Raw genomic sequence first — 15,315 nt, forward strand, 5'->3', positions numbered from 1 at the left:
ATTCACTTCACGTGTTCAGGCATCTCAGCTACGCAGTCTATCAAAAATCCCAAGCTTTTCTGTTGGTAAGGAACTCATTGAATTTGACAGCTCTTTTCCACTTGTGCTTAACAACGGAGTGGCCAGGGATGAAACGGAGACAAAGCAACCCATGTTCGTGACATGGGCTCTGCTGGCCCTAAACACTCGATGCCCACTGCAGTTCAATGAGAATGTGGAAGGGGAATATCTGATAATCTCCACTCCCTGGAACTGGGAATATCCTTAAGTATGAAGCACCAATTACAATGGTTAGGCTGGGCTAACTTGAATGTTCTGACATCAGTATGTTAGGTGATATGTTGCCCATTCAGAAATTCTTTCACCACTTTAGGTTGTTGAATGATAGTGGAAATACCTCATGGCAGCATGACAGCATCCCTGTAATCTGGTGAGAAGGCAAATGTAGTTTTGCAGTGACCTAGTTTCCTCTTCCTAGAAAGCAAATCTTTAACTTTTTTTACAGCAGCTATGAAGGAAGAGGGGACAGCAGGGTTATCCCAAAACAAAGCAGGATAACTAGAGCGAGGTGGGCTGAAAACATGAGCATTACTTTGTCATCGGCCCAGGCTGTGCTGTGAAGACGCAATATGTCATGACGGCCAGGCCCAGCCATGCTGCCGTTAGCTGCTAGACTGGGCCTTGCTGTGTTGGTTGCTGTCTCCTCCATGGCATACTTCTGAACACATGTCCTGCTCCTGCCATGCGGACTTGCGCGTCTGCTTCTTGCAGTACGTCATGGACAGCACAGGCCAGGCTTAGCTTTGGAGTTTAAAAATAATAAATGCCTTCCCCTTTCTATCCAGTTAAATGGTTTGTGACCATCTGCTGAGTGCTCAGTGTCACACTTGTTTATATCTACTCTTCCTTCTGTGTAGACCTGGGGCAAGGTTAGGAACAGAACCAATTTTGGAACAAAATAGTTAAAGTGGCATCCCACACAGCATCCACTGGTGAGAGATTAATGTGGATTTTTGTACTTTGCCTCATTGTGACTCCTTAATCCTGCATATATTCCAAAGAAATAATGCCATTAGAGGATTAGTGCCACAAGTTCATTTGAAAAAAAGGATTTGCAAACACTGAAATCCTATATTCTATGTACTTAATCACTGAGCATCATTTTGGGGATTTCCTCTCCCTTTAGTAGTGTCTCTTTCAATGAAACCCAAGCAAAGTAGCAACTCTGTTTTGGACAGCCCTTATTATCCATTAAAGGAAAACAAAACCCCAAGCATCTGGTTAAAATAATACAGAATCTAAACACACTGGACTAAACCCATCCTTGCTGTCATACAATCATTGCAGTTATACCAGGGAGACACTTGGCCCAATATTTATACAGAATGTAATGATTTGGGATATCTATCTGCTAGGGACTTTTAATATTGTGAGTCCTGTAGCATGTAGTAGCACAGTGACCCTTGTTTGCTTCTAAGGCAGTTCCCTGTCCCACCTTTGCTCACACCCAGTGAAGCCACTGTTCTCCTCTCTGTGGGAGAAGGAGACTGAATCACTGCCATGTTATTCTTTCTCCCTCTCCTTAGCATGCATCTCTGCTGCTCTGTTTCCCCTTTCTGCATGACTGTCCCTGCCTGCAGCAGCCTCCATGAGCTTCTCTTGCTTGGCTCGATTTGCTGCAGGCTGCCTAGGTGAAGTGGGCTGTTGCATGGGCCAAGAAATTGCTAGGGGTGGAAAAATGCTTATTGCCCCATTGCTGACTACCAGTGCCACGTGACTTTCTCTTGGGCTGTGCTGACTCAGAATACCTGTGCCAGGAGCTGCTGCCAAATGAGGGCAGGGTAAGAGTGGCCTGCTCCAGTACCAGGTTCACTGCCCTCATCTTTCTCAGCCACGTACATCAAACTATGCCCCTCACAGCCCCCTCCATTCTCTCGCTCCTGCTGTGTCCCTTCCCTTTATCCTCTGACTTTCATCAAGCTCTGACCCCTTACAACTGAGGCAGCAAAATTCAGTCTTGCCTACATAGCTGAGAAGCCTTCAGCTGGCACTGATGGTATTTTGCTAGCACCACAATATGTGTCATCCGCTAATTTGATGTTGACTCTCTTTACACCCAGGCAATTCACAGAGCAGCAGGGATCGGCTTTAAGGCCAGACAAAAACCTTCAGAAGAGACTGCACACACGATGGGCTGGAAGGACCATTCCCCACGGATGAATGAATAGATGCAGCTGCACTCAACTAGCGGGAAGTGCTCTGCAGAGCCTAGGTTAGGAACCGTAGCTCGAGCTTCCAGGTAGAGCTCAGCAGTGTGCTGCCATGTGGATAAACACTTTTCCCATATATTCTTACACTCTCAGAAATATTGTGCAACACTGACACTTCCCTGGAGCAAACTCATTCCAGACTTCCCTACACTGAGATCAGTGTGCTTGCCTGAGGATTCTATTTGGTCCAAAGTGTCCGAGTATCCTCATAATTTCCTACAAAATAAATATTAGACCTTCTGATTTTAATAGCCCATCAGCCTACAGTAGCTCCTGAGGCAGCTGTTTAAAGTACATTTCACTGGGTTATGAAAACTAAATGCAACCCCCTCATTCCATATTTATGTGCAACCATACACTGATAACAGGAGGGGTTTGAAGAAGCACAGAGAACATACAAAACCAGCTAAAACCCTTGGCTTCAGAAACGCATACACCTCTGAGTAGCCTTAAAATGTCACCTAAACTCAGTGAGACTTTTCATAGGTGGAAAGGCTGAGGAAGATTTTGATTCTTCACTGTACTTTTACACTTTAAAACATAACAAAAAGTCAAGTTATGAAACTCTGGTGCTAGCATGTAAAGGTGGGCTCTTCCTAACCTGAAGGGGCTGCACACTTGGCAGGACAATCTTGCAAATGCATGTGCTGGATGAACTGGTTGTGAGGAGAGGTGTGTAATGGCCTCTGTTGCCTCTGATTTATTATAGTTAGAAGAATTTCAACCTTGCATATACCAGCACAGGCTGCTAAACATGAACTGTAGAATTCTAAAACATATTCTTTTTTTCACAGCCAGAATTTACCTTATCTACTATGAAACAATAGCAATGATAAGTAGATTTTTCCAACTATCTCATATTGAATATGCATTTTGATTCCATAAAAAGCATGACTAAAAGATCTATTGCAGCAAATGTATATTTATATCCACAATGCAGATATTTTTAACACTTTGATGTTGAGTTACTCTTTTTTGAATGGAACTACACAAATACAAACTTTATGTTTCATTCTCTATTACAATATATTAGTCTGATAGAGAAGATTTTCAGGCTGGAAATTTCTTTTTGGTTGAACTTATGCCAGGATTAATCCCCTTTCAGTTAATCATTTATATGAATGGGTAATCTTCAGAGTTCATGCAAGGCCTGCAAACTATATTAATTACTAGAAACCTAATTAGAAATCAACAGAGTCAAAGGATCAGTGTTACTTCCATACGGTACCATCTGGTACAATGGGTCTGGATAGTTCAGCAAAACTCCTTATTGCATTCTGTGGAACTTCAACCTGAATATGTGTTGCCATAGAGAGCAAATTTATGCTGATATATGAGCTGTCTGTAAAGCATTCTTAGGGTCATCCTAAATGACAGCATCTGAGTCCCTGTATTTCTGGATGTTATTTCAAAAGTTAGTTCAAAAAAGAGTATTTACTCAAGTTTTCTTTTTGAATGTGATACCAATGCAGTCGTTAATTGGCCTTTCTACATCCAAAAATACCCTAAATCCATACACAGGCTAATGAAAAAAATCCCCAAACAAGCAAATATAAACATATGCCATAAAATGCTTTAATTAAAGATAAGTGCGTGTATTGTCATTTGCTTTGTTAATTATTACTCCAATGTAAAAAGGCATGTCCAAAGTGAAAAGAGTAAAATTCTGTACATGACACAAACATGGTAGAGTGTGGCTTCCATTACCTCTGATGTGTGTGCATGGAAATGGTAATACAATTTTACCAACTGATTTGCTCTTTCAGCACGCGGCCAGTTTGAAAATTTTGACTAAAATGTTTCAGTCCTGTTAGCCAAACAAAAAATCAGGTCTTTGAAAACTCAACTTGTATGGTTTTAAATCGAGACCTTTCCAAACATTTTGATTCAGGGACACACAAAATCCAGTCTTCTTTCAATATACAATATTTGGTCAATTTAATTTTCAAAGGAACTTAATGGCTAGTCACATTTCATCACTTAGATTCACTCATTGGCTTTTGGAATTGAGATCAGCCATGCTAAGTAAAATTCAGTAGCTTCAGTTTTGTCCCTGTTTAGGTCCAGTTCTCTCTGATTAATTCCACATTTCCACTGGGAATGAGACAGCTGTGTAATCCACCTAGTCCTTCCAAACTTCTCTCAAGAGCTGTGGCAAATGTAATGCTTTTCCATTGAACAGCCAATTGTGTTACAACCTGTTACCTTTCCAGTAAGTATTTGCTGATCTTGTCAGTATGTATTTAGTACAGGTGAACACCAAAGTTGGGCACTTCCCTCCTCAGAGTGTCCTGCAACTTAGGAAGGAACTAGAACACCAATCCTGCAACCAAGCAAAGGGCTGAGGATTGGAAAAAAAAAAATTAACTCCCAAGAAGTGCTATAGCTTAAAGGACATTCTGCATACCCAGGGTGTCAGATGATTACAGTGACACTGACACACAACTTTGCCCATTCCCTTCTCTGGTTATTTTTCAGTTTCTTGTGAGTGGACCCAAAGGCAAGATCCCATGTGTTTCTAAGCCAGCTGTGTCACTGTAGAGTCTGGTGACTGTTTCTAATCCCAGGATTCTAGACCACTGCTTCTTGTTCAAGCTCATTCTTGCTATTCCCAGTTTACCAATCCCAGACTTCCTAACCCAACCATCAGACCACCCTTTCCTTACCTATGCTTGTGGGCACTCTACTCTTCTAGTTTAGAACTTTTGGGGAAACATGGAAGGAAGTGAGGTTTGGATGTAGAATTTGATATGTCTGAACACAGATTTCATTCTGGAAAAAGACAGGGTGATTTGTGACAAATAAGCCATTTACCAAGTTCTGTATCAGTCCAGTTCATTTCATCATACAGAAATAAGTCTGCATTGAAGTGTATCTTGCTTCAGTGAACTTCATAAGGAGAAGAAATAAGGATTATCACTCTTTCACAGATTTCTCACTTATGACAGACAGTGTTTAGAAACAGTGGATTAAAATCTGCTTAGACTCCAGTTTAGCAGGTTCTCTACTTATACAAATCCATTCCAGCATTGCATTTTGGTAAACAACATAATTCTTGAACTGGTAATAAAATGGCCTAATACAATTTTTTGCCTTCCATTTTTGAAGACTATAAATCCTATCAGCTCAGCCATGTCTGTCATTGATTTTGTCAAAAGGGAACAAAGAAAATTCTGACCCAAACCAGTGCTGACAAAACGTCTGGTGACAACAGTAAGACTAGATCTACCTTAGTGAATGGAGCTGTTTCCACACTGATAACCCATTCTGGTACTTCAGGAATTGTGAAAGATGTGAAGTAGTTAACATTTCTTTTGAAATGAATTGAGAAAGAGAGTCTCTTCGTTCTTAATTCAGCTTTAGAATAGTATATAAACTGCCAAAACCTGTTGGTTTTTTGGTATTCTTCCAAGTCCTTGTAGGCTGTGATGAAGTGATACTCTCTTGGGGTATCCTATACCAGCTGGGTCAAATCCCAGTGTTGAGACTTTTTCACTGCTTGCCGTAGAGGTAACCCCAGGCAATTACTCTGGGTAGGAATGTACAGAAGGTGGCATGACTCCAGCTCCATCTTTCACATTACTATATATCTGGTGCCAGTAGCTCAGGTGACAAACACCATATAGTGGGTGGGAGCTGTCAGGCTACAGTTATTCCCTTTGCACAGGGGAATCTGAATGTCGGTGTTTCCCCACTCTCAGATTCCTCTGTGCAAAGGGCATAACGTGGGACTACACTGTCCTAAACCATCTCAGCTAACATTGATACTGATTGACAGACTAAGGCCCAGATCAATTTGATATACTCTGCATTACTTTGTTCTATTCATAACTCATCTCCTATGTCGCTTTCCCTCCCTCTTTGCTGCTTTGCCATTTTTCCTTATTGGTGAAGACAACCAGCAGAAACAGGACTACCGAGAGACACGCAGACCACTGCATGATCCAGAAATACACCCCTGCCTCACGCCTGTGAAATCCAGTCAAGAACAACTAGATCTTCTCCTGAGAGGGACCATTAAAGTATCTCTATGAATTGTGGTTGTCACACTTCACTACAGCACACAGCAATCCTGCTTCTGTGCCAGAAACCAAAGGCGAGATGCCAGGGGTCTTGTGAAGTAGTGTGCTCTCTCTCCAAACTTCCCTCATTAGGTTAAACAGGAAAAAATAAATATATATCCTTATTATATTGCTGGGTTTGTTTCTACCTCAGGAAGTAATTTTTCCTGGTATTAAACTTTTTGTGGTTTTCCTGAAACATGATTCACATGGACTAAAACATCTGATGAAAAATGGATGCTGATGCAAGACTTTGCTTTTAATTTATTCGAGCAACGCCATATCTTACAAAGGATTTGCTTCAGCCTCTCCCAGACAATCTGGAAAAATCCCAGCAGAGGAACTTTTTTCAAGACTGTATCTACTCATTACATTTCAAGTCACAGGCTTCTGGAGTCAGTTACAGACTGAGTAGACTGAACACAAGCTGAATACTATCTTTAAGCCTAGAATGCTCCTTCAATTCCTTGTCTGCCTGCACATGCAAAGATTTGGACAACCACATGAAAATTACTCTCAGGTTATTATAGCTGGTCTCTAATTACATTTTTTAAAGGAAGTCCTAAAATTATTTTTAAAACCTAATATTGGATATATTTTTTTTAAACAGTGATTCTGGGTGTGATTTTCTTCTTTATAAAGAAAGTCCAGACAGCAAAAAAATAGTCATCATAGCATTTACAACAAAAATATTTACAGAGTCACAGTCACTTAAAAAAAAATAATAATCCCACAGTAGATACTATATATGTGTTTTGTGTTACATTATAAAAAATAGTTTGTTTTCTGTAAGGACATGCTGAACTATAGCAGAATTACATCCCTTTGCTAACAATAACACTTCCCTGAGAGCAATTTTCAGTAAGAGCGAGTCCATTTTCTCCAGGTTTAGGCATTGTGTTAGCATCCAAGAGAGTATGAGGGACAATTTTTTGTTGTTGCAGTTGATAAACTTTAGGCAAGTGAATAAGGGATTAACAAACATCAACCTGACATCCCATCAGCTGACATGGATATTAGAAGAAACTAACCACTCTCTGACATTTTAAAATCTGCCATTTACTATGCATTCGTTCTGAGACCTAACTCGACAGTGAGAATTAAAGAGTAAATTGCCGGCTTGAGCAGTATAACCATCTGATCCCTGTGTTAGCCTCACAATATGCTTAACAGGATTTCCACCTTCTAGTTCCCCCCAATCCAATTGGATACACAATTTTGGGATAACACGGTTGTGGGGTAACTGCTTGCCAATGGTCAGAAGTACGCCCTTTCTAAAAATGAGCATAGATAGGTAAAACAATGCACAAGGGCTAGGCAATTGTTAACCTTCTCTCATATTTCTTGTTGGAACAGGAAGATTTTAAGTGAATGCATCAAGCATCTTAAAAGCTAACAACAGCTTAGCAGGTTAAATGTGAAATAGGTTTATCAGATCAGTGTAGTGCTCTTCTTGTAATTATGTTTTTACAGCCTGGTTAGAGGATGGTATTGGAGAAGGGCTTGTGATGTCAGAGTGGGTAGGGCTTAGAAGCAGGGATGAGGGCTAATCAAGATAAGTTCAATTTGTATTTAAAGTAAAGTCAGCGTTAGTTAAGGCAGTTTTTGACATGTTAATCTTGATGTGTTTTAAAAGCTGTCAATCACATTACTGAGGCAGCTTGAAAGGAAGACTTATAGTGAAGGCACATACTTTTGGATGTTCACGGTGTCTTCATTTTACCCAAAACTAAGGTCTTCACAATAGATGTAAGTATACATGAAATACAAATAAAAAGTGCTAGTTTTTAATGTAAATGGTGATGCTAAGCAATACCAAGAGGTGTATGATTTTTCAGATTTTGATAGGAAAGACCTCACGACAGAAACAACGCAGATCTAAGCAGACTTCTTCATGGTGTTTTTCTTTAAGAGCAGCACTGGACTGCAGAGAGTAGTTGGGAATTGGCAGGGGTGATACAGAAAAAGTAAAGTATGTAATTAATTATGTTCTGATTTCTCAGCAATCTGCTATATGTATTCTTATGGGTAAATAATCCTGCATACTCAGGTGCAAACACTGTATTTTCTTCTGACATAAACTTGATCCTTTTAGAAACATTTAAAGAGCTATTTCACAAATGGAGGATTTTACTTTGGGAAAGCTTGTCATTGCATATTCAGTATTTTTCTAGAAAACTCTGGATACAGATTGAGTTGCTTAATGTATATGCACAGATGTTTCACTGTCTTTTCTAACCGTAACAAAATATTCTTAAAAGCTAACTCATTGTTAATACATATAGCTTAATCTTTGTGCTAATTTATCTTTTTAAAGTACAATAGAAAAACCTCAGTATTTTACAGATACTTCTTGGAGCAGTGGATTTTCTAAATCAGTGTGCAATCAGAATTAATCAAGGCTATCATCACACAGATATATTTGGCTGTTTTAGTCTGATGTACCTGCATCAGATTTACCTAATTAAAATTTTGCTTGTGTGTGTAGCCATTGTAATACACCCCAGTGCTAGCAGCTTTGCGGAACACCAATGTATGCAGTGTGATATATTTTGTAAAAATAATATCATAACATGATGAGGTTCCTTATGTCTTGTTATTACCTGAATATGGGGGCAGAATTAACTGTAGACTGAGAAAGGCTTGGGCATTGTAGTATTGCCTTTGGAGCTAATATTTCAAGTTTCTCAGTTACAGAATATGTGAATTTCTGTATCACCCTGGTGCCCCAAAGATACAGAACGAGAGAGAGAGAGGCAATCCTGACTCAAGTAATTTTATCATGGTCTGACCCTTGAAATTGGAGATGAAAATGTTCAGTCTGTTCAAGATGCTGATTTCTGAGTCTGTTTGCAGGATCAGGAGTGCAATTTCACATGTTAATCTCGCAAGGGGAAAAAGTTTGCATTAAAACTTGTGAATTCATATAGGAATTTGGAGTAGTTTTAGTATCTGATATCTGTGACTTACATATATTTTAACATACCTGCAAATATTTTTTAAGACAAGCGTGTGCTGTCTTTTGCTTTGTAATAAAGCTAACCTGAAACAATTAATGATAAAAACCCACACCATCTTTTTTACCTTAGTGGCGTAAGACACATCAAATGCAGTTTTCTGTTTTATCAGAGGATTTGGGGAAGTTTGAAGGATATTGCTGCAATATTTAATACCCTAACTGAAGAGAGAAGGTACTGAGGATTCAGTACAAGTTTTCTAGATTCAATCTCTTAGTCAGTGATGTTAAAGAGTTGTTAAATAAAAACAGTTTTAAATAGCCTTCCTAAAACCCATTCCTCTTTCCACCACCTGGTTTCTTTTGGCACTGGGAGTGTTGTCATTTGCACTAGTATTTCTTGTTAAAGTGAAACACAAATCCCACTAAAATTCAACTGTATTTCATTTGGAAATACCAGCCTTGCTCTCCAATCCTCAGAAAGCTTTCCATTCCAAGACTTCCATTTCCAGTATTTAAAAATAGAAAAAGAAAAAACTTCTTTTTTATGCTTTAAAAGTAAAAACGATTAAAAAGTAAAAAATACAGAGATTAGTTTCCCTTTAACTGATCCCACTTATGCCACATATTGCAAATCTCTAGGCTTCTGAAAGAATCAAAGACAAGAGGATAATGTTTCAAATGTCATCTCTAATTATGAAATAAATCCACATGGAAAACAAATTACATCATGCTTTATCTCTGTGTATATAACCGATGTAATAGAGAGACCCATCCCTTGTAAACAGCTTCTCCATGTACGAGCTTGTCAGGATACAGGGTGGGTGTACAATGTTACACATATGTATGCGTGCACCTGCACGCTTGCTCTGCTACAACCACTATTTTCATTAGTTCTTGATTAGTTATTTTATTTGTTGGTTTTTTTTTTTAAAAAGCATAGTTAAAGCACTCAGTGTGATCCCAGTTGGAGTCTTTGGGTGCTGCCACAAACACAAACGAATAATATTAGCACTACGGTTCTGCAGAAACCCGTCCTGTGGTTACAGCACTGAGCTGAGAGGGAGAACTGCTAAGCACAATTCCCACCTCAGCTGCTTACTGTCCTGTATCTATATGCCTCCGATGCCATATCAAGTAGCAGGACTGCTTCTTTTTCCTCCACCATCTGTCTGTCTCACCTAGCAGGCTTTGAGGGCTCTTGCTCTGTGTTTGTGTTCAGCACAAAGCATCTCCACCCTTGGTTTTAGTCAATGCATTAAGCTGACTGTTGCCTTAGTGGCACACAGGAATAACAGTTTCCCCTTGCCCCCAGCCATTCCAGAGAGAACAAGATGAACTTCTATTATGAACCTAACTTAGTTCCTGAAGGACTGAGTTTGCCAATACTAAGCCTTGATTTCTTCCTGAGACCAGTGTGTTTAAAAACATACAAGTGACTGGCTGCTTGCAATCTTCACAATTAGCTAGCTCAAAAATGGTGAAACATGCATGTCCATGTCTCCATTTCAGTGTAAAGGTATGCAATGCGAACTCTACTGGCTGACATACACAGTATAAATATAGTTATTTTCCTTTCTTTAGGGAATGTATCGTTCTCAATCCAGTTTTAGGATTACACTCTAATCTCAGTCTCTGAGCAGTCTGTGCCCACGTATCTAGGATTAGAATTTAGCCCTATAGCCTCTCCAATGGTACCTTACCCCAATTAAGAAGACATAGTTCATGCTCCTGTATGACATAATGCTGGTATAATTGCTTTCTTGCTTTCCAAAAGTAATTTATTTGCAGACTGTGGGTTCTTGAATAAGTACAATCTCTAGCTTTATGACTCTTAGCATAGGGTTAGGGCATGAACCCTTGATACTACAGTTAATAACACTGGAGTATTAATAATATTGGAATATTTATCTATTTTTTAAAACAGCATCTGATTTCTCAAGTAATCAGGAGAGCTTTTTCTAAAAAGGGAGCCAATGGAAATGAAAATGAGGCTATATATGAGTTTATTCATATATTTCACTCATAAGCATGTATACATGTTTATATTGTACGTTTAACTGATTTCTCTGACACAGATTTATCTAAGCATTTCAAACAGATTTATCTGAGCATTTTAAACAATACTCAGCTTCTTCCAAACAGCCTGTGGAGCCACTGCAAATGCATACTAAACATTGCTTTTAAAAAATGCTAATTCCGTGTGTTTGATGTAAATAAAAGCAGTATTAGTTAATGAAATCTTAATGAATTTAACTAAAAACCCAAGTCTTCCAACAAGTCTATATTATACATAAGACTATACTGTATTTTGCCAATGCAATTAATAATACAGATACACAGACTGCTATAGACATTTTGAAACTGCATATTGCATGATTAGATTTGCAAATGCTTCTGGTTCATGAAGTTCGTGTCTTGCCACTTCTCATCTAATAAATTGAGACAGAATTAGTACTGGGTGAGTGGTTCTGCCTGCTGCCAAGAAGGGTTTGCTAAGGGTAAGACTCTAAAGGTAGAGATTAACTTGTCTTCATCCCCGTAATGTGCTGTACAGCCAGGATTTGTGCAATAGGATCAGCCATATATGAATGTAACACTGGACAGCTGGTGTGTATGAATTTATATGAACCCTGATGCAAGATTCTGAGCTACTCTCAAATCCCGGCTAATATATGTATCAGAAGTATACTTTCCCTGTTCCCTCAGCGATCTTGTTTTGCTGATGTTGGTTTCTAATATGCTAGTTTTTATGGAAATAGTATAAACCTTAAGTACCTTAAATTTGACCTGCAAGTCAGAACCCCAGCTAAGTAACCAAAAAAGGTGTTTTTCCAAATGGAATAACATAGATTAGTCAAATTCAGTTTCTCCCCCTGACACAGGGTTACATACAAGTCTTTATATTAGGTTATTAAGCTAACTATTTATCCTACCTGATCAATTCAGTACTTCCCTGAACAGAAAATTAAGGGAAATAAATGAGTAATTTAATGTGGATGACATATACATACAAAATGTGTCCCATAATTAGAATTCACATAGATTAGAATTTCAGTGGAAATAACCTCTGAAAATTTTTAACAGAGTTAAAAAAGTTATTAAAAATACCAGAGTTATTTCTATGTATCTGAGAAGAAATCCAAGCTAAGTTAGATAGGATTGATTGGCACACCAATGAAGAAAACCAGAATGACTTCATGGAGCAACTCCAGTGAAAACTTCATTAAGGAATCAAACCCTCCTTTTTGGCTCATGATGACTCAAAAACTGGGTCAGTGGAAGCAGTAAGCTACAGCTTTAGTGGAAGAAGATACCAATGAACTTTCAAGTCATATTATTCCATGACTTTTTTCAATACTATATCTTCTCCATGTCAAACCAACAGACCACCTAGTCTACCTTTGCAAGGATAAGTTGCTTATGTGATGTACATTGCCTGAAGTGATTAATGTTGCCTGAAGTGATGCACTGTGAACCTTGGTCATCTAGTGGATAATAAACTACCAATAAATACGGATCAACTCCATTATGGATGCTGCTGTATATGGTACCCTACACCGAGTGAAAATGCCAGCATTTAAAAGAAAACCTCACTTTTAAAAATAAAGATTTTAAGAACAGTCTTAAAATAGTTTCTGCTTCAGCTCTGAAAGGAGGCTATGTGAGAGACCACCTGTCAACAGACAGCGTAACATACCTCACATCCAACACAAAATCCAGACTTGTTTTGGGAACTGCATGGACTATACAGAGTGCATGATGGGGATACTGGTACTGCTGGTTTCTAACCACAGTTACCGCTGCTTAGTTGTTGGTAGATGTTTGTCAGAACAGGCAGGGTATATGGGATCCCATGTGGAGGTGGTGGATTTGGGTTAGAATGGATGGACCTTTTCCCACTAGGTTTTCCACGAGTCTGCGTTTTAAAGTTGTATCAAAAAATTTTAGTCACAGGTGTGATTTTAGGGGGGATTGGAGTGAGGGGTGTTAATACAACAGTAAAAGAGTCAGAAGAATAAAAGTGTCTTTTACATGTATGTCTCTTTCCCCACACAGGGACAGCTTCCCCAGAATAAAGTGCATTCACAACTGTGATTAAAACAGGGGATTGAAGCATTCTAGCAGTTCCTAAAAAGCAAAAGTGGTACAGCTTGTCAGTCATCTGACAGACAAAACTTTGTTAGTGTTAATACTAGCTTTTAATTTTTTTTTTTTCTGATTTACTAGAATAAAAAGGTTAAAACCTCCTGTTTTTTCCGTTATGTCTATCTGAGCCTCTGCTGGTTGCTTTGCACCTTCATATTCTTTAGTCAGGTGCACCAGGCAAAGGCCAAAGGCCAGGCTGTAAGCAGGTTAGCATGAAGTTTAAAATTGCAGCTTTGTTTTCCAGAATATTTAATACATGGCCATTCATCTGGGAAAGGAAACCACCTAAATGGTTCACTAGACCAATATGGTATGGCAAATACCATCATCCCAGTTGCCATCTATTTTTTGAGCTGCTGTAAAGTTTAGTTCAGCACTAAATCGCTTTAGTACTGAGCTTTAAAATGCTTTAGCAGCTCAGAAGCACTTTGGCAGCTCAAATGCTCTTCATGAAGCACCCAGCATCCTAAACCGCTTTAAGTCTAAAGTATCCTAAAAAAAAAAAAAGGCAAATGGAAACACATCCAGTGGCACATGTGCAGATACATATGTCAAGAACAAAGCACATGGTGCTGTTCTTGGATTTGACAGGCTTGTCTGCTTCCAGGAAGACCTGAATCTTAGCCAACACAGAATCTAGCATTTACAACATTTACAAATGTAAAGAACTTTTTATTTTAAGGGAACACCAGTGGTGTGGTCCAAGTATAGTCTCTACTCTCAGTCTGAATGGCTGAAAATTACTAACTTGTCTACCTTTTGGAAAACTCATTTTGAGGCTGAGACCAAGTATCTTCACCATACCAAGGAAATGGTAAATTTCTGAAGCATGTGAATTAGATTGATAGCTTTCCTTTAAATTTTTTTGTAACTCTTCAATAGGTCAAAGGCAATAAAAGGAGTTTTAATGACTACTCTAATTTATAAATTACTTGGGTAACAAAATATAGGATTTGGCTTCTATCAGATTTTGGATAAGGAACAGTTTTTAAAGTTTGGTTCTGTTTTAGAGAAGGACTGGCTGTGAAAAAGGGAATTTTGGTTGTTCATGCTTACCATTTCTAAAGAATTTCTGTATCCTATGTAGCTGGTTTAAAGGTAGATAAACCACTTGGCAATTGGATCCATCTTGTACTCATAACAAAGCTAACATCTCAAACTGTGTTTGGTCTCACTGTTACTTGTACAACACCACTGCCTTTGCAGTGGTACCATATGCACAATTGGTCCCACAGTTGGATTTTATCATGCCAATGCCATTAATCATGGGCATTGACTTACTATGGCTAGAAGCAGGGGCAACATAGTATAAAAATGAAAATACATTTCGGCCTGCAAAGTAAGCAAGTTTGGCATAAATGTGAAAATACATGAGAAAGACTTGAGCAAAAGGTAGTTAGAGTTCTCAAGAGACGGTTGGCATTTTAAGGTAATAGCTTCATCACAACATGCTAAAGGCAAATTGGCAAGTAAGCCATAAAAAGTCAAACTATCCAAAGCTCTAGATGGTTTTGGCCATTTGTGTGTCAGAGATCACATCTTTGTGGAGTGATTATTAATACGCATTCAGCGGTAACCAGCACTCAGCTGAAATGAGGTAGCTGCTGTCAGGGAATTTGTCAGTGATGGCTTCCGTGCCATGGGATTCATGTCCCAAACTAGACCCAGCACAGAAAAGTCTGCTGCCCTTCGCAGCACAGCCAGTCCTCTCTTTCTTATGTCTTGTTTCTCAATGATTCCTGTTTGATGGCTTTCATGGAAAGGTTTAGAAAGGCACAATTCACTTGAGCTCTCTTTGGCTTTGGTAGATTCTCTGTGCTTCTCTCTTTGCATTTCTAAAGCATTCCTCACTGTTATCTCTACCAAATGCTGGCTGAAC

This window comes from Haliaeetus leucocephalus, unplaced genomic scaffold (assembly GCF_000737465.1).
Source record: "Haliaeetus leucocephalus isolate CR32 unplaced genomic scaffold, Haliaeetus_leucocephalus-4.0 Scaffold362, whole genome shotgun sequence".
Classification (NCBI taxonomy): Eukaryota; Metazoa; Chordata; class Aves; order Accipitriformes; family Accipitridae; genus Haliaeetus; species Haliaeetus leucocephalus.